The 24,148-nt window shown below is 42.4% G+C and overlaps 1 protein-coding gene across 3 annotated transcripts in view; it reads right to left on the minus strand.

The window, feature by feature from the left end:
* SLC20A2 (solute carrier family 20 member 2) overlaps positions 1-24,148 on the minus strand; it is a 108,906-nt gene that overhangs the window by 78,500 nt on the left and 6,258 nt on the right. The gene's annotated exons all lie outside the window — the stretch shown is intronic.

Here is a 24,148-nt window from a genome sequence, read left to right on the forward strand (position 1 = left end):
CTGCTCAGCCCTCATGAGATGGTAGCTGACTGCGCTCATCAACCACCCCAACCCGAGTCCCTGCAGTGGGCACCCCACCCCAAGCCCAGAGGAAAGAAGTTGGTACTTATCAAAGATGTCTGACCTTGGATGAATACGATCAATTCTCTGTGATCCACAGCGAACATACTCTGGAATTCTCAACACCAAAGGAGGACATTGTAAGGCTATTTTCGATACAGTGATCCTTAACTTACTACATCATAGTGCAGTCAAAGAGTTTCTAAGCCAAACAGTACTTCTTCCCTCAACAAACAAAAAAGCCAATATACCATAAGCACCTATGCATCGAATCTGGCATCACAGAGAAACAAGGCAGTGGATCCCACGTCCCTGACGCTGAAGGCAGGGGACGCTAGGCAGTGCTCCAGTTCTTCACATGTCAAATATGCTGAGTGTGACTACACTGTTTCTTTCAACAGTGGCCACACCTGTCCCAAGATCCAAGAACTGAAACATTCCAAAGTAAATAGTCTATCTTCCAGTGTCCATGAGTCACCCTGCTGCTTCCCTTTCATTAGCGAGAAGAATGTAGGAGTCAACTGTATTCTGTCCTGGGCATACCTATGATGGGAGAGAAAAATCTCTGTGCATCATTTAAAAGCAAGGGAAAGCCTTCCTGTTCGAGGTCACACACTGTGGGGCGGGTGGGGGCGGGGAGGCAGAGCTGTTCCAGTGAGGGGAGGTGATCTGTGGGTCTCCAGTCCAGCAGACCCAAGAAATCAAAACAAAAACTCACATTAATGGACTGACCTGGATAAGGACCCTCTGGAGCAGCTACTTCTGTAATTCAAAAATTTCCAGTCACATTAAAAAAGTAAAAATAAACAGGTGAAATTAATTTTAATAATTTTTTTTATTGAACTCCATATATCCAAGATACCATCATTTCAACATGTCATAAAGATAGCACACCTGAAACTAACACACAGCACTGTAAATCAATTATGAAGTGAAGTGAAGTCACTCAGTTGTGTCCAACTCTTTGCGACCCCATGGACAGTAGCCTACCAGGCTCCTTGGTCCATCGGATTTTCCAGGCATGAACACTAGGGTGGGTTGCCATTTCCTTCTCCAGGGGATCTTCCCGACCCAGGGATTGAACCCAGGTCTCCCAGATTGTAGGCAGACGCTTTACCATCTGAGCTACCTGGGAAGCCCATACTCCAATATAAAACATAAAAAAGAAAACAGGTAATGACTATACAAACTGCCAATGAGAGGGTAGGAGAAAGGGAAAGCTGAGGAACTCAGACAAACTGAGATGGGAGGAAAAGGACTTTGAAGAGAAAGAAAGGGCTAAAAAGAGGACAGATGGATGAAATGGAGGAGAGGTGAAAAGCAGAACAGAGTCTGTCCCTGGGCACGGAGTCCAGGTACAGAATCGTGTAACAAACCCTGGAACCTTCCCACCCTGGGACCTAGTGTTGAGGACACAGAAGAGAGGAAAGACAAGGTCTCTGCGTCATCCAGGAGCGCACGTCTGAGTAAGACGGACAGACCGCCACCCCCCACCCGGCATACACGCGGTTCTTGTGAACGTGAAGACGCAGCTATGTACCGCGTCCTAGGGGAGCGCACAAGACGGGGGGCACGGTTTCATCTTTAAATGACGGTTACTTTTCATGAATGTAAATTAATTTTTTTATTCAAGTATAGTTGATTTACAGTGTGTGTTCATTTCAGGTGTTCAGCAATGTGATTCAGTTATAACATATTCTTTTTCAGATTCTCTTCCCACATAGGCTATTAGAAGATATCGGGCATAGTTCTCTGTGCTAATATACAGTAGGTCTCTGTTATCTATTTTGTATATATATGTATATATTTATATGGTATGTACATGATACTCCCAAAGTCCTGATTTATCCCTCTCCCCTAAAATTTTAAATATATGTCTTAGGCTGTCTCAGGATTCTGCATTTTATTTTGAAATCTCCAAGAGTCACAGATAGACTAATTATTCTAACATACTTTTAAAAAGGACATCTGGAACCAGCAGGAAAGTTTCCTCTCTGAGGTATTCATCATCTTCAAGTTAAACCTGGTGATTTAGTCCAACCAGTGAAGGGAACGGGTGGGAAAGAAGCAGAAAAGGGGAAAATTCACATTTCATGGTCACCAGTTTTTCAGAGGATGGCATGAAGGCCATCAATGGCTTCGTGCTCAAAAAAAAAAAACCAAAAAACCAAAAAACCCTCACCAGTCCACTGGGGAGAAAGTCAGAAAGATCTGAGTTCAAAAGGCAGCTCCTAACCCATGCACTTGACCTTGGGCACCACTCTGACCTTGGGCAATTCAGCTGACCTGTGTAAGTCCACCTCCCCACCCGCCCCGTAAAACAGGGGCGGCGATGACACATCGAGGGGCCCTAAGGACTTCAGTCACCAGGCACCCGCCAAGCACGCGCTCCCAGTAAACTGCCACCTTTAGGCCCAACAGCCCCCACCTGGGACATTACGAGGGAGGGTGAGAGGCGTCCTGCTTTGATAGTTCAAAGCTTCAAAGAATAAAAGGTTGAAAGGGGCTCCAAATAATCGCGACGCACTGCAGGGAAGCCAGGGCCTGTAAACTCGGCTCTGAAGACCGTGGCCTGGGCAGCCGGCTCAGGTCTCCTCCACTCCAGCAGCATGTGCTGGGAGCCGAGGGCTGGCTCAGAGCCTAGGGACACTGACCGACCGTTCGTACAAGTTCTGTGTCCGGGCGATGGGGCGGTAATAACCCCCTATCAGCTCCCACTACCCTGGACCCACACCCCAGGAGAGTCCCTGCCCACACTGACTCTGGGCTTGGTCTGCAGGGCAACAGCAAACATAACCCAGAGGCTTGAGTGCAGGCCTGGGGTGGGGGAGCCGGCCCCGCTCCAGCTGCACTTCAGGGCAGCGAGGCCACCACTGGACGCCCGCCTAGCCTTCTGAGGGTAAGACCACGTGGGGCACAGACTTGCCATCTGCACTGAAGCCCCATCCCAGCCAGCCCGACGATGGCCCCCACAGGCTCAGAGGCGACCCCAGGCCAGGCGGCCCTAGCCAGGCTGCCCGCTGACTTCAGAGACCAACTGGCTAGTTCCATCCAAGCAGAAGAGTCACCCAGGTGACCCACAGAACCGTGAGACTTCAGGCTTCCTTTTCCCAGCTGCTAGAATTAGGAGGCCTGTTACACAGCAAAAGATCACAGATAGACAATCTTCAAACGGTCTCTAACAGTCCATCCCTTTACTTTCAAATGAAACCCTCTCAGACTAATCTGTGTCTATCTTACTCTTAAAAACGCACAATTCTCTTTAAAAAAAAACCCCACAATTCTGATTACTACAATTATTTTGTCATATCCACCAGCAGGTTAACCAAACTAAAATGAAACAGTGATACAGTCTGCATGTGAAACTGCTAAAATGGTTAAGTTTAAGCTTTATTTGTTTCGTTCTATAATTAGAAACAAATATTGGGTTAGTTAAAAAGATTGTTCAGGTTTTTCTGTATCCTTTTATAGGGAAACCCGAGCAAGCTTTTTGGCCAAACTAATCTATGTGGCCTTCAATACTACAACTCTCTGCTAAAGGAATGATTTCTCGGGCTTCCCTGGTGACTCTGTGGGAAAAAAAAAAAAAAAAATCTACCTGCCAATTTAGGAGACCCGGGTTTGATCCCTGGTCTGGGAAGATCCCACACGCCGAGCTGCAGCTGAGTCCTCACACCGCAACTGCTGAGCCTGCTGATGCCCTAGAGCGTGGGAGCCGCAACTCCTGAAGCTCACACTCAGCAACAATGAGAAGGCCACGCATCGCAACTAGAGGAAGCCCGTGTGCAGCCACGAAGACCCAGTGCAGCCAAAAATAACTAAATAAATAAATTTTTTTAAGAAGATGATTCTCTATCCTGGCCTTCAGACTGATTACATGGGTATAGTTCACGGCTGTTCAGTTCAGTCGCTCAGTCCTGTCTGACTCCTTGCGACCCCATGGACTGCAGCAAGCCACGTTCATGGCTGTTCAGTCCGTCTTAATACTTCAGAAATGGGTAAGAGTACCATTTACGCACACGTGAGCAGAGAAGACTGATTCAAAGAATAAACCACTTTTTCTTCTGCGCTTCTATAAGCTAAAAAGATATACACATAGCAGCCAGTTCTTCAAGACACTTCTTTCTTAAGACTTTGATAAACAGCTAATTCTGCATAATTTGTAACAATTATATCAGGACTATAAAAATAAAGGCAGCATTATTACTGCTGCTGTTTGAATACTTATTTTAGACAGTTGATCTTTTTAAGTATCCTAGAAGTCCATGCGGAAAATTTATCCTCACCATGCATTCTTAAGAGTCATCCATTTAACAGACACTTGCTAAACAACTGCTTCCTGCCATTCCAAAACTCCCAAGCATTAACAAGATTTGAACAAACGGCAGGATGCCCAAGATTGTAGCAGAACATGGTGTTAATGACAGTGCTGCCTTCAAGAGGCTTATAATCTGATAGAAGACATGACGGCATATATATAAACTTTCTACCATGTAAGAGGGTAATCAGTAAGCATCCCAAAGGGTAAAAATCCATTCCAACAGGAATGTTCTGGTGGGGTTAGTCAAGAAAGGCACCTTGGAGAAAATAACATGTGAATTTGCCTGCTGATAAGCTTTCAACAAAGTGGAAAGAACATTATACAGAACCAACAACGTGCAAAGTCAGAGAAAAAGGAATGCTGTGATGCATGTCTGTACCATGTATGTCTGGGAAATAGATTTCAGCTCTGTCACTTAGCAGCTGTTTAGACCATTGATAAACTTGCTTCCTTTCTCCAAATCAATGCTGCAAAGTGTTCAATTCGAGAGTATGGAGTCCAGAGCAAGACTGCCCAGGCTTCTTCCAGTTTCTAGTTGTTGACTCTGGGCAATTAATTCTCTCTGTGCCTCAGTTTCATCATCTTTAAAATGGGTATAACAACATACAAACTCCATAGGGTGACTATGAAGATTAGATGGGTTTATATTTGTAAAGAATGCAGAACAGTGCCTGTTGCTTAATATATAAGTGAAGTCACTGAGTCATGTCCGACTCTTTATGACCCCACAGACTATAGCCCACCAGGCTCCTCCATCCATGGGATTTTCCAGGCAAGGGTACTGGAGTGGGTGGCCATTTCCTTCTCCTTGTTAAATAAACAAACTCACACATTTATGCATACATAGCAAGATAGGGAGACAGATGTGCATGAATATAGAAATATAGATATAGCTGTATCATCAAGGACAGAACCTGGTATGTACTAGATGCTAGATTCATATATATATATATATTTTTTTTTTTTTTCTTCCCTTTGAAGTTCACAGACACTGCACTAGAACACAGGGTCATATATGCCCCAATATTAGCCTCCACTCAGTTAAAAGATTGGAGACTGGCCTTCCCCTTTCTCTTGAGGCAACAACTCTACCTGGGAGACGCCAGGCTTACTAAACTGCTAGACAGACATAGCATGGCTGTCAGATTCAAACAAAGCTGCGCTAATGTCTCATGTAATAAAAACACTTTCAATGGAAAAACAAGCATAGGCTTATTAAGTACAATCTGAACCTCTATAATTTATTAGCATTCAAGCTAATGCAAAACAAGAAACCTTAAATATACTGCAATCTAAGATTTCAGGGGGGGAAACAAAAGCCCTGAAAAACAAGATTTTAAGCCACGTGACTCAAAATGTGGGTTAACAAAATCTTAATTCCAGTCTAATTTGGCTTCAAGTAGTTATATATCCAAACTGAAAAAATTTTAACTAAAGTTTTATTACATGAATCTACTAAATATGAAGCTGAATTTCCCATTTTTAAGATGAAAATGGGAAACTAAAGATAGTTGACAGATCATACTAAGAGTACTTGAAAATATTCTGCTACATTGAAGTAAGTAAGCATTTCCCGCATCTTATACTATCTGCTTAGAGACCTCTTTTTCACAGATAATGTATAGGTAAAAACTTGACCTGCCACAAATCAAACCGCACTGGTGAAGAGAGTTTGAATTAACAAGTTACCTTGAACGCCTTAATGACACAGGCACCTTCTCAGCTTACTCCATCCAATTATGGCAAAACTGTTAAGAATCGGGCAACAAGCTACTAACTTCCAAAATCTTTTGGTACATTGTCAGTTAATATTCATTTCTATTTCAATCCACAAGCAAATAAATCTGTTTCAGAAGCATCTACAACTTTTTTTAGAGTAAGGGTTACCCTACTTTCTAACTTGAAATTTAAGACTTTCTGAGGAAAAGAGGGTTGCAAGCAAGTTCCTTAGTAAGAGTTACCCTTCTGGGTTCATTTGAATCCCAACTTCACTACCTGCTGACTGAGCCACCACAGGCAAATTAACAGACTGTTGTAAAAATGAGTTAATGCACATATAACACTCAGAACGGTACTTAGCAGATTCTTAAAAATATATATTTTACCTACATAAAATAATAAGGAATGGGAAATTGTGTTTGAACCACCTGTACATAGTAGAGATCTATCCTACTTTGGGACTCCTAAGTTTTTAGAGGAAATTTGCAAGGTAAAGCTAAAAGGACCCTCATTAACAGCAGTCCAAATCCACAATGTTTTACTAATAATAATTTCAAGTAAGTTCTCAGGGTTCCTATATTCTATTCTCAAGCCACCAAGCCGCTAAAATGCCGAAGTGTGTGGGGAAACACAACACTTGGTACCAGTTTACCAAGAGAATTGGGAAATCAAGAATTTACTTTCTAATTTTTAATATTTTTGTTGTAAACGGATGCAGTCCGTTCCCAACCAGACACACTAGAAGTGGTCACTTTGGCAATAAGTGGTTCAAAATCAACCTCAAATTACAGCAGCTGAAATATTTGTAAGAGATTCTCACTTCACTTGGCCGCAAGAATCCAGCAGGGACCTGCTTCTACAGGGGGAGCAGAGGCTGCCTCCTGAGATAGATGTACGTGATTCAGTCTCAAGCACTGTATATTTCATTTCAACAAATGCTCCCATGAAGGCTCATTTTTCAAAATATCAGCAATAAGCAAAGAAGGACTAACAACTCAGCTCTCAGAACTGTAACAGCCCAGTAATTAGAATAATCCAAGAGGCTGTTCTCTGGAACACAGAGACCAGCTTCTTTACAGAGAGACCCTGGTTCACACAAGGAAGGGAGGACGAGCAGGACTGGGGTATCTGTGGTTACTGCAGACTGTGAAACAGGAGACAATTACCCATTTTAGACCTCAATGCTCACATTGTAAGACTTGGTCTGTTCTTTTTCTTGACATTCTATTCCTGTCTCTCCAATTGCCAGGAGAGGGAACTTCACCCAATTCTTTGAGTCAGATCTGTTTTTTAAAATAGCCTCCTAGAAAATAACTAAAAATTAATCTTTTCAGTTTCACTACTTAAGATCTTTTCATGTAAATGACACTGAACGGAGGAGTTCCTGATAAATCCAGATTCTTTAAGGCTTAACATGGGGAACACAGCCAATATTTTATAATAAGTATAAAGGGAACAAAGCCTTTAAAAGTTGTGAATCGCTATGCTGTAGACCTGTTACTTATAAAACATCGTACAACTATACTTTAATTTTAAAAAGTAAAAAAAAAAAACCCTCTTTTTAAATAAGATGATGGATGCATAAAAGAGAAGCATATTAATAAATTCCAGCCAACACTTCGATTTTGAATAAGAAAATCCTTGTTCTCATTATTCAACTCTAAGATATGATACAGGATTACAGGATAATAAACAGCCAGTTAGACAAAGAGTATGCTAGTTGTTCATACATGGCATATCAGAAATACATGCAAATCATGACATCAGACTAGTACTTACTGTTCTTTGTATAAGTGTTAAACAAGCCATCTCTTCTCCTAAGAGTGGGGTGGTGGGCCAGTGTTCAGTAAAATAATTCGGATAAAACCTCAAACATCCCCCCGCACAATATCCAAAAGAGTCTCTCTGAGATTATTTACCAAAAGTAATCTCTTTCAAAATTTAACTAATTCTGGCCACTGAAGAAAAGGGGGAATCAATCAAATTTAAGTTATGATTCTTTAGAATGTGTTGGACAATTCTGAGACACACTGAGGAAAAAAGTATTAAAGACAGCCAAGCGAAGGCAGCAGCTAAAACACAGAGGCCAGAGGTGAGATCAAAATTAGAAGCGTATAATGTCTGGAGGACTGTCCATATAAGGATATCTTTAAATCAGTAACTAAGTCGGGACCATCCACTGGGCAAAATAAACAGCTGCCATCATCGAAGCGGCTGACTCCCATCTCTCATTCAGAAATCTCTGGACCATCTCAGGAGACAAATATGACGTGACTTTGCACTCAACAGCGTTTGGGGCTATTCTCAAAGCTGGTCTCGACTTTCCCAGTCCCACGTGAGAAACACATATACATGGATCTTTTTTACAAAAGTATGAAAACGCAACAGTACAGGGGACTTCCCTGGCCTTCCCCTGAGACTTCACCTTCCACGAGCGGGATGCAGGTTTGATTCCTGGTCTGGGAACTGGGATGCCACATGCTTCCCAGCCAAAAAAAAAAACCCGAAAGCATCAAATAGAGGCAGTGTTGTAGTAAATTCAAAGCAATATTAGAGGATAAAACTTCTGCCAAGCCTTCCTCACCCCATCTGCTAGGCTATATTTACGTACACTCCCTAACCCCATAAATTTCCTGATCCCCAGAGTGGGCTGCTGTTTTCCTGTTTCATTTACTTATTTGTCAGACTCTCAGGGAGCTTCTTAAGCTGGTGCCAAGCCGAAGAAGGATGAAATAAATAAGGATCTTACCTTCTAGGAGTTCAGTGCGGTATGGCAGGCAGACACAGAGATAACTAATACAGCGTAAGGCCTATGTAACTAACAGGAGTTTGCACAAGGAGGCTTGCGGCTGTCTCTGGCATCAAGGGGAGGGTCTGTGATGGAAAGGACCAGGCAGAGAAACAGCAGAGCGATCAGGACAGGCAAAAGCTCAGAGTCTGTTCTGAGAACAGCAAGAACTATGTGCCTGGAGTGTGAGTGACAGGATGTGAACGGGGGGGGGAAGAGGCAGAAGATTAGGCTGGAAAAGGCAATGACTGAGGTCCCTGCAGGCAATGTGAACTCTGATCAGCGCACCGACCCGCCACCCTGAGGCTCTCAACTCTGGCTACACATCAAAATCTCCTGGGAAACTTTAAGACAGAATTGATGTCTGGTATTTACTAGTATCAATTAATTGGTCGAGGATGGGGACTGGGCGTTGGTGTTTTTAAAAGTCTTCTCATGTGATCCTAGCATGTGGTTGGGATAAGAACAGTCACTACAGGCAACAGGGAGTCAACACAACCAAACAAGCAGGATGAGGATGCAAGAACAATAAAAAAAAAAAAGGAAAAAGTGAACTGAGCAATCGAGTGCAGAGCAGACCAGGGAGACTTCCCTGGTGGTCCACTGGTTAAGACGCCGCACTTCCAGCACAGAGCGCCTGGGTTCAATTCCTGGTCAGGGAACTAGATCCCACAGGCCATGGGGTGAGTCCAAAAAGTAAAAATGAAAATATAAATAAATAACATTCTAAAATTAAAAAATAAAAGAGTAGGTCAGAGGCACAGAGACCAGGGTAGGAATGTCCATTTACAGGTTCCTGAATACGGACAAAGAGAGGAGAGTCTATGCCAGTAGTTAGTACTAACCTTTTCTGGGTCACCGACCTACGTGAAAGTGAGTGATACAAGTTAAAAGCCTTAAAAAAAAGAAAAGCTAAAAGCCTTTTCCTAAGGAAAAATGCACATATGTCAAAAAATGTACAAATAACTTCGAGGGGTTATGAACCTCTTTTGAGTAGTGGATTCAAGTGAGGAAATCCTGACCCTAAAAGCATTGACTAGAAAGAGGAGAGACACTTGAGGTAGAATCAACAGCATTGATGACTCCCAGGTGAAGGGAAGGCAGAGGGATTCAGGCTGACGCCACCATGTCCAGCTTGAGAGTCGTAAGTGATCAACTTACTTAAATGTCAGGAACGTCACTAAGCGGTAACGTGTATTCATCTCAGTGAGTCTTCCCAGTCCTAGAAGATGAACTGCCATCTTATTCATCACTGAAGAAATTGAGATTGAGACGTATTAAGGAGCCTGTCCAAGGTCAGGCAGCGTGAAGCGGTGGAGTGGGGATTCAATCCCAGATAGGAAGACTCCAGAGCCCCCAGCATGCCTGGTGAGTGGTCTCCATTCATTACAAAAGGAGAGACAGGAGCATGGGGCAGAAGTAGGTTAAGTAGGGCAGGAAGAAGGGGCAGGGGAGGGAACACAAACATTACCTTTAGATATGCCATGTTCAAGACGGTACAAGACATAGCAATGACATTATCTGCTGAATGGGGGGGTGGGGGGTAGAAAAAAGGAAGGAGCTCAAGGAGGGGACAGTGGGAGACACAGCCGTAGAATGTCTGGGGAGTCCCCTAAACGCGGGCAGAGCCCCAGCGCATGCTGAGCGCCTCTCTGCAGGTCTAAGTGCCACCCTCCCCCGTCTCTACAGACGAGCGGACAAGACTCGGGAGAGCACGGCTGCCGAGCCAGCCAGCGGCTCAGCCCGCCCCCGACCCAACACCACTGGCGCCAGAAAGAGGAGTGCAGACCATGGTCCTAGGTGGCAGCAGCTCCTACCCTGTTCTAAAACCACTAGTGTGAGATACAGGCTTCTTTTTTCTCTTCCAAAACTTTATATAAAAAAAAAACTTGACAGTATTTATTTCCACCATCTAAAGGATTCTGATATTATTTCAATTATTTGAGCGACAATAAGAGATACCTGCGTCTCAACCAGGTGAAGTATCAGAGCTACACTTTCGCAGGGCAGTGTGCAGACTCAGGTGCAGGCCTGTGTAGACAACAGACATGACACAAATTCCGTGCAGAGCTATTATCATCTGAGTCAGGATTCAGAACAATTAGCCCAATGGAGATAAGTGTCCTGTGTTCCCGGAGGCCACAACGAAGCCAGGAAGTGGTGAAATTTCCTTTTTTACTCTTTTTGTAGCATGAAAAGAATGTGGCTTTTCTCCTCTCTAAAGAAACAAAAATAAACTCTTAAACCACACACTGCAAGTCTAGACTAGTTACTTCAGGTTTAACAGTGGAATAATTTATGCACTGCACGTTTCAGATAAAAACCTGTTACAGTTCAACATTCCGGCACCTTTAAAAATACCTGTACTGGCAGTCACGTAGCCTTTGAGTTAAAAGCATCAAAAAAGTACTTTAAAAGAGCCTGCAACATTATCCTAGAATTTTCTCCTGTTCTAGAATTCAGGTACCCGAGAGAAGAAATACGATGATCCAGTGAAAAGGGTATTGAAGTCCTAGAGCACAAGCTCTCCCTCAGAGCAGGATTCCTTCCAAAGCCCCGGTCCTGGTCACCCGTCACTCGGCTTGCAGTCATGACCTTCCAGGGCCCCACCCCATCACCGGAGGCCTCTCACTAGGTGTGTGTGCTGCGTACCGTGCTCAGTCGCTCAGTCGTGTCCAACTCTTTGAAACCCCATGGGCTGTAGCCCACCAGGCTCCTCTGTCCATGGGATTCTCCAGGCAAGAATACTGGAGTGGGTTGCCATGCCCTCCTCCAGGGGAATCTTCCTGATCCAAGCATTGAACTCAAGTCTCCCGCATTCCAGGTGGATTCTTAACTGGCTGAGCCACCAGGGAAGCCCTCGCTAGAGCTCAGATAGAGTCAAAATCCTTTGCCTTGTAATTTCCATTCATCAAATATTTACCGAGCACCTGAGATCCACAGCACAAGCTCTGCAAACCCCTTTCCGGTCCTGCCGGTCCTTGATCCGCGCTGCTCTCTCACACCCTCTCCCCCTGCTCCAAAAACAAACTCCTCCCCCGGGGGATCCTCAGTGACTCCACTTCTCAGCCCATCACTCGTCTCCCTGCTCTGCTGGTGTCTCACCGAAGCATTGGTCACAGGCGTCAACACAGCCCCCAGGTGTTGGTCCAACGCCTGTTTTTAGCAGCTGAATCACAGGGAAGCTTGCAGAAGCCTGTGGTCAAATAAACCCTAGCTGATCTTCTTGGGTGTATGTGAGCCAATTCTCGACTCCTGCAGATGCTTCCTCTTGCTGATTTTATTTAGAATGCTGCCACAAGCTATCCAGATGATTCTGATTCGAGAGTCTGCTCTGTATGGCATTAGTCATCTCTCCTAGGTGGATGTCATCTGGAAAGTTAGATAAACTTCTCTCAATCCAGTCTTTACAGAAAGAGGACACTGTGATTTAAACATGCTATCAACGGGAACTCAAAAGTTCCCTGTGGTCCCAAAGATCCCTTTATAGAATCTCAAGGCTCAGAACTACCATCTGATTTTATCCATTTTCAGCCTTTTTTGAGGCAACAGCTCTGCTGAAAATCTGATGAAAGCCATCACAAGGATTTGTTATTCAGCCACTCAGTTGGGTCCGACTCTTTGTGACCCCATGGACTGCAGCATGCCAGGTTTCCCTGTCCTTTGCTATCTCCTGGAGCTTGCTCAAACTCATGTCCATCTAGTCGGTGATGCCATCCAACCATCTTATCTGTCCTCTGTTGTCCCCTTCTCCTCCTGTCTTAAATCTTTCCCAGCATGTCGCCTCTTCGCATCAGGAGACCAAAGTATTGGAGTTTCAGCTTCAGCATCAGTCCTTTCAGTGAATATTCAGGGTTGATTTCCTTTAGGATTGACTGGTTTGATCTCCTTGCTGTCCAAGGGACTCTCAAGAGTCTTCTCCAGCACCACAGTTCGAAAGCATCAGTTCTTTGGCGCTCGGCTTCTTTATGGTCCAACTCTCACATCCGTACTCGACTACTGGAAAAGCCATAGCTTTGACTAGACGGACCACTGTCGGCAAAGTGATGTCACATGTACACAGCTTTGCAATCAAGATCAGGTGGTTCCAGGACCTCCATGAAGCCCATCCATTGGCCTGTTGAGGTAAACTTAGAAATTCTAGAAGCTATGAAAAATATCTATGGTCATTAGGATCCATTCAGAGCCATTTCTAAAATAACTGATTCTCTACCTAATGCCCAACAACACCCTGAAGAAGCCAATTAATTGGAACTCAACGGACCTTAATTCACTAATTCTACCAGAGAAGATATAGAGAAACTAAGAAATCTGAGGAAAACCAAACCACAGGTTATAAGAATACTTTAGATACAAAAGTTATGCATACAAAGATACGTGTTGCAACACTATTTATAGTGGAAAAAAGGAGGGGCCATCTTGAATATCCATCCTCAGGGAAATGGCTGAATGAATTATATATGTTGAAACTGTTATTCATTTTTTGAAAACAAAGAGTTAGATCTGATCTATTGATCTGGAGAAATAGCCATGATCTATTATGGAGGAAGAGAAAGCTTTAGAATAATGTATTGAGTATGATCCTATTTGAAAAGCAAAAAAAAAAAAAAAAAAAACCTAACAAATCTTATTGTCATTAAACATACTTTTTTGAATATAGGAAAAGGTGTAGAAGAATTCACATCCGTGAACACGGATGGGGAGGAATGAATTTTGTTGTTGTTCATCCTTGTGTACATTCACGTGTTACAAGCAAATACTGATTTTGCAAAGCAATACATTTTAAAAAGAAAAGAAACTAAATAAAGTTGACAACAGGATCTATAAATAGACTCAGCTCTCTCACCCCAACACTTCAGGCACGTTTTCTAAACCTTTTCTGATGTCCCCAAAAGGTTCCCACCCATGGGATGCCTTGGACCAAATCTAACTTCCTTTTGACTTTTCAGTGATTCTGAGTTTTTCACTGTTGGGTACTTGATTCACTGTCACAGGCATTCTTCTGTTATACTTATGAAAGCTGTGTTTTGTAGATTAAATGTGTCCACAGTCCACAGGTGTGATTTTTTCCCCCTTAGGAAAATATCCATCTCGGCAGAGCCATGAATAAAAGGAATGCAGAATCCGTGAGCCCAGTATGTGGGAGATGCGTGCATGAAGCACAAACACTAGCCCATTCTAAAGCGAAGACACAAGAGCAGAGACACTGTTGTCTGTTGGTTCAGGGGTTCTCAACCTTGGCTAAACATCAGAATTACATAGAAGTTTTTTAAAAATACCAGTGCCTGGGCAGCACTTTCAATGATTCTAATTTAATTGGCCTGGTTGTAGGTACTTGTTTCATTCTTAAAGCTAACGAGATAATTCGAACAGAGTTAAGAATCACTGCTTTCTACATTTCACTCTCTTTCCTTTCTTCCTTTTTTTTTTTTTTGACAAAGAACATTTTATCGGTTATATTAAGGCTAGAAGATAGTCGTATGTGGGAAAGCCAAAACTGATCAAATCAGTTGATCCTGTCCACTGTTTATAAATTCATATCATCCTTATGTGGACTTCTGATGCCAATTATTAGGTTGGTGCAAATGTGTTAATAAAGTTGTTTAAATCCATGGCTATCATCAATAGAAGCCCTTCACACGTCAAAAGAGTATTTGTAGCTTCATCTGAATAATGACTCATCATTTATTATAAACTTTGGAGGCAATGATTTTATGAAACATTTTAGGACCCCCAAACATGATGTTGGAAAGCAAAAAGCATTAGCACTGACCTACCGATTATCTGAAATGTTGCCAGACATTAGTCAATGATGGACTTGCTGATTTTTTGTGCTAATCTAGAGGTATTTTTAAAAATTAATCTCTACCACATCACAGAAAATTGAAAACCAGAAAAATCATTATATGAAATATCTGTCCCACTCAAATTTAGTATCTGAGAACAATAATATACCCGAGAAAACATGCTAATAAAATATGAAAGGGGATTCATTAGCCAAATGAAATACTTATTTAGTACCCATTACATTACAGTACAAAGAAGACAAGATTCTATACTTTGGACGCATGCCACAATTCAAGCAGATAATTTAAAACAAAGGACAATGACAATATATGTTACTTTACTTGCCTTTCTATGTAAGTGTGGATGTATTAGCATGTATTTTCAAAGAAGCTTTCAATAGCCCATCCAAAAAGTTCTGATCAAGGAACTGCATTCCTAGGCATTTGTGAAATGAAAACTCGGGTCCACACAAAACACCTGCACATGGATCCTCGTAACAGCTTTATTTGTAATAGCAATGAACAGCAAACCACCCAAATGTGCTTCCAAAGGACAAATGGTTCAACTGTGATGCACCCATACCACGGACCAGTACTAGGCAGTAAAATGGAACTACTGATATACACAACAGCGAGAAGGCATCGCAGGGGCATCATGAGGAGTTTAAAAAGCTAATCTCAAAAGGTCAGATGCTGCACAATTCCGTTTATATAATATTCTCAAAATGACAGAATTATAAAGCCGGAGAACAGATTAGTGGTTACCCAGGGTTGGTGGGCAGAGGGAGGGTTATGACGGAGTAGCAGGCAGAAAGCCTTGGGTTGATGCGTCAGTTCCATGTCCTGATTGTGGTGGTAGGTTACGTGAATCTACACGTGATGGATCTGACGGAGAAGGGACAGGCTACCCACCCAGTATTCTTGGGCTTCCCTGCTGGCTCAATTGGTAAAGAATCCGCCTGCAATGCGGGAGACCTGAGTTCAATCCCTGGGTTGGGAAGACCTCCTGGAGAAGGGAAAGGCTACCCACTCCAGTATTCTGGCCTGGAGAATTCCATGGACTATATAGTCCATGGGGTTGCAAAGAGTCAGACATGACTGAGCGAATTTCAGTTTCACACATGATGGAGCTACACAGAACTACATACACACACAAATGCGTGTGTGTAAAACTGGAGACAACAGAGTAAGCTCTGTGGGTTGCACCAAGGTCTGTCTTCCATCTTTGCTCCCGTACTAGCTGCCTTTGTGGGAAACTGGGTGAAGGATACACAGGACCTCTCTGTATTTTTACAACTTTCTGTGAATCCGTAACCATTTCAAGACAAAAAGTTTAAAATGAGTTTGAAGGAAACATAAAACTTACTTATGATAAACCATTTTTCTTAATCTAATGGAACGCAGGTGGCTCAGATGGTAAAGAAGAATCTGCCTGCAGTGCAGGAGACCCATGTTCGATCCTTGGGTCAGGAAAATCCCCTGGAGAAGGGAATGGCTACCCAATCCAGTATTCTTGCCTGGAGAATCCGAAGGAAAGAGGAGCCTGGAGGGCTACAGTCCCGCCAGGGTCTGTAAGACCTGGGGTCACAAAGAGTTGGTCACAGTTGAGCAACTAACAGTTTTACATTCATGGACAAGTAAAGGGAGGTATGCCAGATAGCTGGAGGGGAAAAGATGGCGGGAATACTTACAGAGGATATCTGCAATATCGCACCCCAGGCATTACAGCGGATCTCGTTCAGTCAACACTCGGTCCAGTGAGGTGGCTGCCGCTAAAGAACCGCACTTTCAGATGAGGAAACAGAAAGAGAAGGTAAGAAATGCAACCAAGGGCACACAGCTGGCACGGAGCAATGATATCAAAGTTAAGAAAAGACCATCTCAAAGCAAAGAGGATTTTAAGGAGAAAAGAAGAGCCATTTCTGCATCAAGAAGGGTTTAAAAGGTAGTTTAAAATAGGTAGAGTAGGTGAAATGCTACAGATGTAAATCTTAAAAAGGCCCACATTCACAGCACACTGGGTTGAAAGTGTGTCTTCTGAGAATTAAAAACCCATGATACACATTAGCCCTAGATAACTGGATGCACTTGACCAGAGAAGAATGCGAAACTGTGGTTATTTCTTATTTACCTTTAAACTTCTGCTTAGAAATGAGAAGGGTGACACCCCTTTAAAAGGTGCTCGATGAATGAAAATAGGAGATAAAAGTGAGCCAAAATTCAGAAATACCACAAACAGAGGAAAACAAAGCTGATTATAACAAAGCCTATTCACAAAAGAAAAGGGAAAGTCTGCAATCTTGTCAAAAGACAGGCAAGATGGTCTGAATGAGGTTAGCGGAAGACAGGAATCTGCATAGGATGACCACAAGGATGAGCAGGTGAGTATCTGTCTGCAATAAAACAGTTTTAAAGATAGTAATGCAGTTAGGCTTGGCTTCAGTCTGGCTTAGAAAAAGTAAGAGGAAACTTTCTGCCCTTCATCACTCCATCCATAAATTCAATGCAAATAATACAGTGGTGGGGGTGGGGGGAGTGGATGGAAATTTTAAACAAGATTGGTCACAAGCTGACAGATAAGGCCGGGGCGACAGAGACGTGGAGATTAATTCTCAAAGCAGCTTTCAGGACCTCTGGTGCCACCTGCACCACCAGCCCTGATCCCATGAAAAAAAAAAAAAGCAAAAAGGGAGGCGACAACAGAGATAAACACACCACTGTTTTCGTAGGTCTGGTGAAAATGCTCACTCCTCAGAAAGCTGCTTAAGAGAGCCTTAAGAGAAAGTCAGGGACACTGAAAACAACACTGGCAGTCCCTTTAACACAGCAACTGCCCCAGGATGACCAAGCAACATTTTCATAAGTGCACTTTTTGAAGACTGCTCATCACAGCATTGTTTACAATGGCGAGAAACCTGATACCTAAATTATCAAAAAGGGATTAAATACATTATGGGATACTCGTACAATGGAATACCAAAGAGGGATCAGACATATTATCATATACTCCTACGGTGGAATACCGAGCAGCTGTGTGAAAAAAGGAAGATATTAACCCACAATGGCAGGGTATGAGGACTTCCCCTGGTTAAGACTTCACCTTTCAATGCAGGGGGCTGGGGTTTGCTCTCTGGTCAGGGAGCTAAGACCCTACATGCCTTATGACCAGAAAACAAAACATACAACAGATAACAACATTCTAACAAATTCAGTAAAGACTTTAAAAATGGTCCATATTAAAAAAAAAAAAAAAAAACTTACAAAAACAGGGTATAGCAAAGGGAGACAGGAACCAATGAGAGCTGTTCTGATTGGCCACAGCTGGAGCCGTCAGAGCAATATGATTGTACTGTATCTGATTATAACACCAGTATGATTATCCATCAGTCTGCATGGGTATAAATCAAAGACTGGATAAATGAATAACTGGGACAGCAAACGCCGTCTGCGGAAGGTGCCAAACACAGTGGGGAGATCCCCCGCCCCGCCCCAAGGAGGTGGAGCAGGACGCCCACTCCTGGCGTGGGGGCTGCCTTCTTCCCAAGAGCACTGGTGGAAAAGGCACAAAGAGGAACTTCGCGGGAGAACTTGACAAGCACCCACAAGCGCCAGGACCCCAAGGTTACAGTCACGCAGACAGGAGGTCGCCCTGAAACAATGCCATGAAAACCACACTCTGCCCCAGCGGTCTCTCTCCCCCACACACACAACCCCAGTTGAACCAGGAGAAAAACGTCAGACAGATCCCAGTTGAGGGGCGCTCAACAATATCTGACCGTACGCCCCCCACCCCCAGACTGTCCAAGTCATAAAAACCAAGAGAAGTCTAAGAGACTGTCCCAGGCAAGAAGAGCCTGAGGAGACGTGAGGACTGAAGCCTGGCGTCTTGGTTGGGGTCCTGGAACAGAAAAAGACAAGAGATAAAAACCAAGGGAGTCTGAGGAAGCGGGGACTTTGGCTAATGACGACCTATCAATACTGGCTCATTAGTTCTGACAAACACCACACCAAGGTGAGATGTTACCGACAGGGGAAACAGGGAGCTCTCAGTCCTAGCTCTGCAGTATTCTATAAACCCCAAACTCTCCTAAAATAAAAAGATTAGTTTTAAAAACGGAAAAAGGAAAATTTTAATGAAGATATATCAACTCATGATGCTTCAGAATGGTGGCCAATATGTAATATATGAAAGATGAGTCACTAGATAGCACATGTTATAAAACTAGTTTTGCTTAAAAAATACACATATATATCTATATGCCAAAAAGTCTATATGGCAAAAGACCAACCATACATCAAATCACCGACCTAGCGATTTTCACCGTCTCTTCTGTACTTTTCTAGAGTAGTTGGTTTTGTCTCTCCACTGAGCACTGGTTACATTTAATATTGAGCCTCATTAATTTCCATAGTCAAGAACACTGTTATTTTATTTGGGGGAAAAATTAGGTGTCTAACATAGAATTTATATAGAGTCCATCTTAGTTCAAAATAATATGCACTTATAAAACAGCTGAACTTTAACTTTTTCAAGAGGAAACATTTCGAAAGGCAGTACATTTTAAAAGGGCAAACATTTAAAAAGTGACGGAAAGCATGGAATTTAATCAGACCTGGAGTGTAACCCTAGTTTCACCATTTACTGTCGGTGTGACCTTGGGCGGTTCAATCCCCTCCTCTGCCCTCATTCTAACAATGGGGAAAATGTAACACAACAAGCCTCTGGATCTGCAGAACTGACCTAACATTTATTTGCCTATTTATCAATATAAACACGTATTTATATACCACATAAATATATTTTATCACCTCAAATTTTGTTAGAAATTATCTGAGTGGTAGCAAAGAGTTCATATGTCAAGAGCCTGACCCTACTGAGGTTCCATAAGGGCAATTGTTATTGTTATCAATAATAATAATATTAAAAAAATTCAAGAAAAAATCAAACACCATCAGAAAAAAATTTCACGTCTCAAAGACTCTAACAGGAAGCACCCAGAGACAAGATCAGCAGCTCAGCCCATCTCATGCCATCTGCTGCGAGGTCCCAGAGCCTCTGCTAACTAGACATTCATTAGGGCGATTAAACACATTAACGTGCCCACAGGACTGCTGCTGAGAATACTAAGTGAAAGCCACTTGTCCAATCATAGCCAGCTTAAAACTAAACTTTGGAACAGTAATGTACCAAGTGCCTCCCTTGCTATGGAAATACACTTTCCCTACCTGTGAATGGAATGTCAATACAAATTAACACCAGCCATAAAACACAAACCAAACTGATTCAAATCCCTGGACTGCAAACAATGAACTTTACTGAAGATGCTTTAGACAAGACACATATTTTGATCAAAATTCAGGGCTGGTAGTTCTGTCTCAATACTGGTGTTTAAAAATTATCCCAAATATAAGCCTTATAGTACACAAAATCACAAGAGAATAGACAAATCTAATCATGATATTAGTGGACTTTTGTAACAAAGCTAAACAACCCAGATCAGAAGAATCATTTGTCTCCAGGTAAAACTTAACCCAGCCTGATATATCATATGGTCTAAGACAGACCCATATTTTAAGACCTGCTAATTTAGGAAGAAATGAATCCAACCATAAGCAAAATAATATTAAATCATTGTGCCAATTTTTTCTTGTTGTCATTGTTTAGGCGCTAAGTCGTGTCCAACTCTTTTGCTACCCTATGCACTGTAGCCTGCCAGGGTCTTCTGTCCATCAAATTTCCCAGGCAAGCAAACTGCAGTAGGTTGCTATTTCCTTCTCCAGGGGATCATCCCAATCCAGAGATCGAACCCATGTTTCCTGCATTGGCAGGTGGATTCTTTACCACTGAGCCACCAGGGAAGCCCGTCAATTTTTTTCTACTACACTAGAAAATGCAGATTGTGCAGTCTGGTTCTGGTGAAAGAAGTTAATATAAACACCTTTTGAAAGAACAAAAACGTAGATACAATCCAGGAACTAAATTCAGGTTCACATAAAATTCAGGCATTGAGATTATAACTACACAAAGACTGATTTTATAACACATTCCAAAGCACCTGTATCCAGTAAGTCTTCCTCCAACTTTTCTGAAAGCAGTTGTTACGAGAACCCATCCCAGTGATGTCACTCTAGCTAAACACTTTAAAAGCTAATGGCATATTTTTATCACATATGCTTAAGTGAGCAAATTTTAAATTTGAGAATGGATGTGACTTACGGGAAGAAATAATTGTCATTGAGAACTACATCTGGCAGGTAGACTAAGGGAAATAAACTTCTGGTTTTAAAAAAAAAGAGAGAGATTGACTATAAGGTTTTTAGTAAGGTAAGTTTTCCTAAAAACTATAAAAGCATATGTGAAACGGGAATTCCACCTGTTTCGGGCAGCAACATTGTCTACGGTGTAAGAGTACATTCATCTGCCACGTTCTCTCCCGGGTGTCGCGTTCTCCAAATTTTAAACAATAATTGAAGAAGGGACCGTCCACTAGAGCCACCTGGGAAGCCCATAAGGAAACCATATGGCCCCTTGCACATATTACCTCACTTAACCCATGCAAGATTACTAGACGATTTTCACTATTTTAAGTGGAGACGCTGTGTCTGAGTGCTTTAAGGAAGCTGTCCAACTCACACAGGTAATAAGGGAGGGACCACCCACGACTTCATCATCACAACATACACACACCCATTATCTACACATTGTATCTGACATTCTGAGGTTTCTGACTTATACTTTCTGACTCTCTCAATTAATCTGTTCCTGTGACAGCTGCTGCTTATGTAAATACACTCTTGCATTTGCCCCACTGCACTGTGATCGTTCACTCATCAACAATTCCCTACTCAGTGATGAGCTTCTGGAGAGAAGAGCCCACCCTCTGCCCATCTCTGGAACCTCAGACCACAGTGCTGCACTCAGCACACCTGCACGCATTTCCTGTTAGTACCTAACAGTGGTTCTGATGTTGATTTTACTATCTGCTCACAAGTGGTGAACGTGACAGAATCAGCTCCAAGATACCTGACAACCACCATCAGAATCAGGGCAAGCTCCGGCAGAAAGAAGATCCAGTATGATCAGCTTCCATTCACCGGGTGGTTCTTAAAAGCAGTATTTAGATACTACATTGTATGGCCTTCACTGGTGGCTCGGACAGTCAAGAATCTGCCTGCAATGCAGGAGACCCAGCTTCAATCCCTGGGTCGGGGAGGTTCCCCTAGAGAAGGGAAAGGCTACTCACTTCAGTATTCTTGCCTGGAGAATTCCATGGAGAGAGGAGCCTGCTGGGCTACAGTTCAGGGGGTCACAGAGTCAGAGATGACTGTGCAACTAACACTATTGTGGTTTACAGGGTTTTCCTTTCTACGTTTAATAAAGCTGCGTCTGTACTCACATTAGTCTACTTTCAGTAGTTTATTCACACAGCACCACACTCATAACACATGCAAGAATGAAGGAAAAAATATGACAAGGTAAATCATCAACAGGGTAACATTTTGCTAAAAAGCTACCTTTTCATCAGGACTCCAGAGTCCAAAAGGGCAAGAGTATACAATTTATATGCTTTTCAAGGCAAGAAGCTAACAGGGTTGGTTACTAATGACACTTTGAGACTGTTAAAAAATGACACAGGTTAATACTTAAGGAGACATCAAGTCTCTCAAAATAAAATATTTACAAGATTGTTTGTTTTGTTATTCAAGTCTTAGAACTTGAAAGTATAAAAAAAAAATGATGACCTTGTATTAACATTCAGTGACAGAATTACTGATACTTTTTATCCTTTTAGGGGACCTTTTACCTAATAAATCTTAAGTGTCTGCTGTTTGTGGTTTTAGTTTTCCTTCCCCTTCTAGAAACTATGTGTCCTTTTGTGGTATTTACCTTTCTCTTCCCATTTTCCACCCACCCCTAACCCCAAACCTGCTTTGAATGTCTGTCTTTACTCTTTCAAGGCAAGGCAGTGAACTGAAAAGATAAGAACTCTTGAATAAAGAGTTAAAAATGCCAGCATTGTATGATTACCCTCTCTTTGGAGTAAGTTTAGTCTTCTAGAATACCCATCTAATTCTTAGAAGCAGAAAACACAGGAAGCTCAATGTTCCAAGAAAAGTTAATAATAACTGATTCATCCTGGCTACCCAGGAAATACACAGCAAGGACGTGGGTTCCATGCAAATACAGCCAACAAATTCATCTAGTAATGCCTGCCACCCAGGGATGAGGAAAATAGAAAAAGGCTCATGGAGCAAATACACAAAAGGCGTAGGAAGAAAACAACAATAAATGCAGTGTGCTGAGCAGGAATCAGAGCTGGATGAAGCCCATGACAGGCCAGGGAGCGCTACAGACAGAAGAGGCAAGGTGGTACAGAAGTCATCACCAAGGGGGAGCGACAGAAACGAGCGGGGCTAGGCGGGAAACCGGGGCCGACAAGTGATAACAAGAAAAGACCGCAGGGGCTGGCTGGGAAGGGGTACGCCCAAGGAAACCGAGGGGAAAGAGAACAGAGAGCATTCTTGACGGGAGGCTGAGTCATAGAAAAAGGCAGGAAGGAAAGACACCAAACAAGAAATTCTGGACAGATGAGAAATAAACACTAAAGTGAGACCAGGTGATAACTAGGCAGGGCAGAAAGGCAAAAAAAAAAAAAAAAAAAAGAATGAGGTAAAAGAAGCCTCTGTGAAAGGAAATACTAAAAAAAAAAAAAGACAAATGGTTTCAGGAATTTCACTTTATTAAATTTTAAAATCTGTTTTGTTTCTGTTTCTCTGTTGGGTAAAACTTGATTAAGAACAATGGTTTCCACAATCTCCAGGGGAGAAAAGGTATTGATGAGGTCAACTGACTTAGCAAGAGTTAGAAGAGCTGAAAACAGTCCAATTTACTCATTCATGTCTGTTAACCATCTTAGCTCTAACCCACAGACTGACTTTCACACTGACCACATGTACACACACATTAATGACCTTAATGATCAACTGCTTCATTTGTTGATCACAAAAGCTTCCTCTCTCTCACTTTTTCTCTTTTTGGGCTTATCAAGTGTGTGGAGAAATCCCTGCTTCTTACTATGGCAGTAAAAAAGAAAGGGCAGAGTAAGAACGTGGCCTTTACATCAATATTGCTACAAACAAGTCTGATGGAAGCTTAAAACAAGGTTAGAACAATAATGGGGAAAAGATGTAAATTTCCTGTAAATTCTACTTCTGGGCTCCTACATAACTAAAAACAGAATGTCGTGATCATGCTTCATTTCCCTCTAGAAAACAGAGGAAGAAAACAAAACACCGAATAAGAACATAAAAACAGTAAAAAAAAAAAAAGAAAGGAAAAAGAATGACAATTACTCTACTCTTGATCCTAGGAAAGTCTGCGTGAAGCTATGATTCATATAATTCTTATTTTTAAGCTGAAAAAATACAGTCATCGGATTTTTCCAAAAATCCATGCCAAGAAAAAAGCAGGCA

The sequence above is a fragment of the Dama dama genome, chromosome 32, assembly GCF_033118175.1.
Source record: "Dama dama isolate Ldn47 chromosome 32, ASM3311817v1, whole genome shotgun sequence".
Classification (NCBI taxonomy): domain Eukaryota; kingdom Metazoa; phylum Chordata; class Mammalia; order Artiodactyla; family Cervidae; genus Dama; species Dama dama.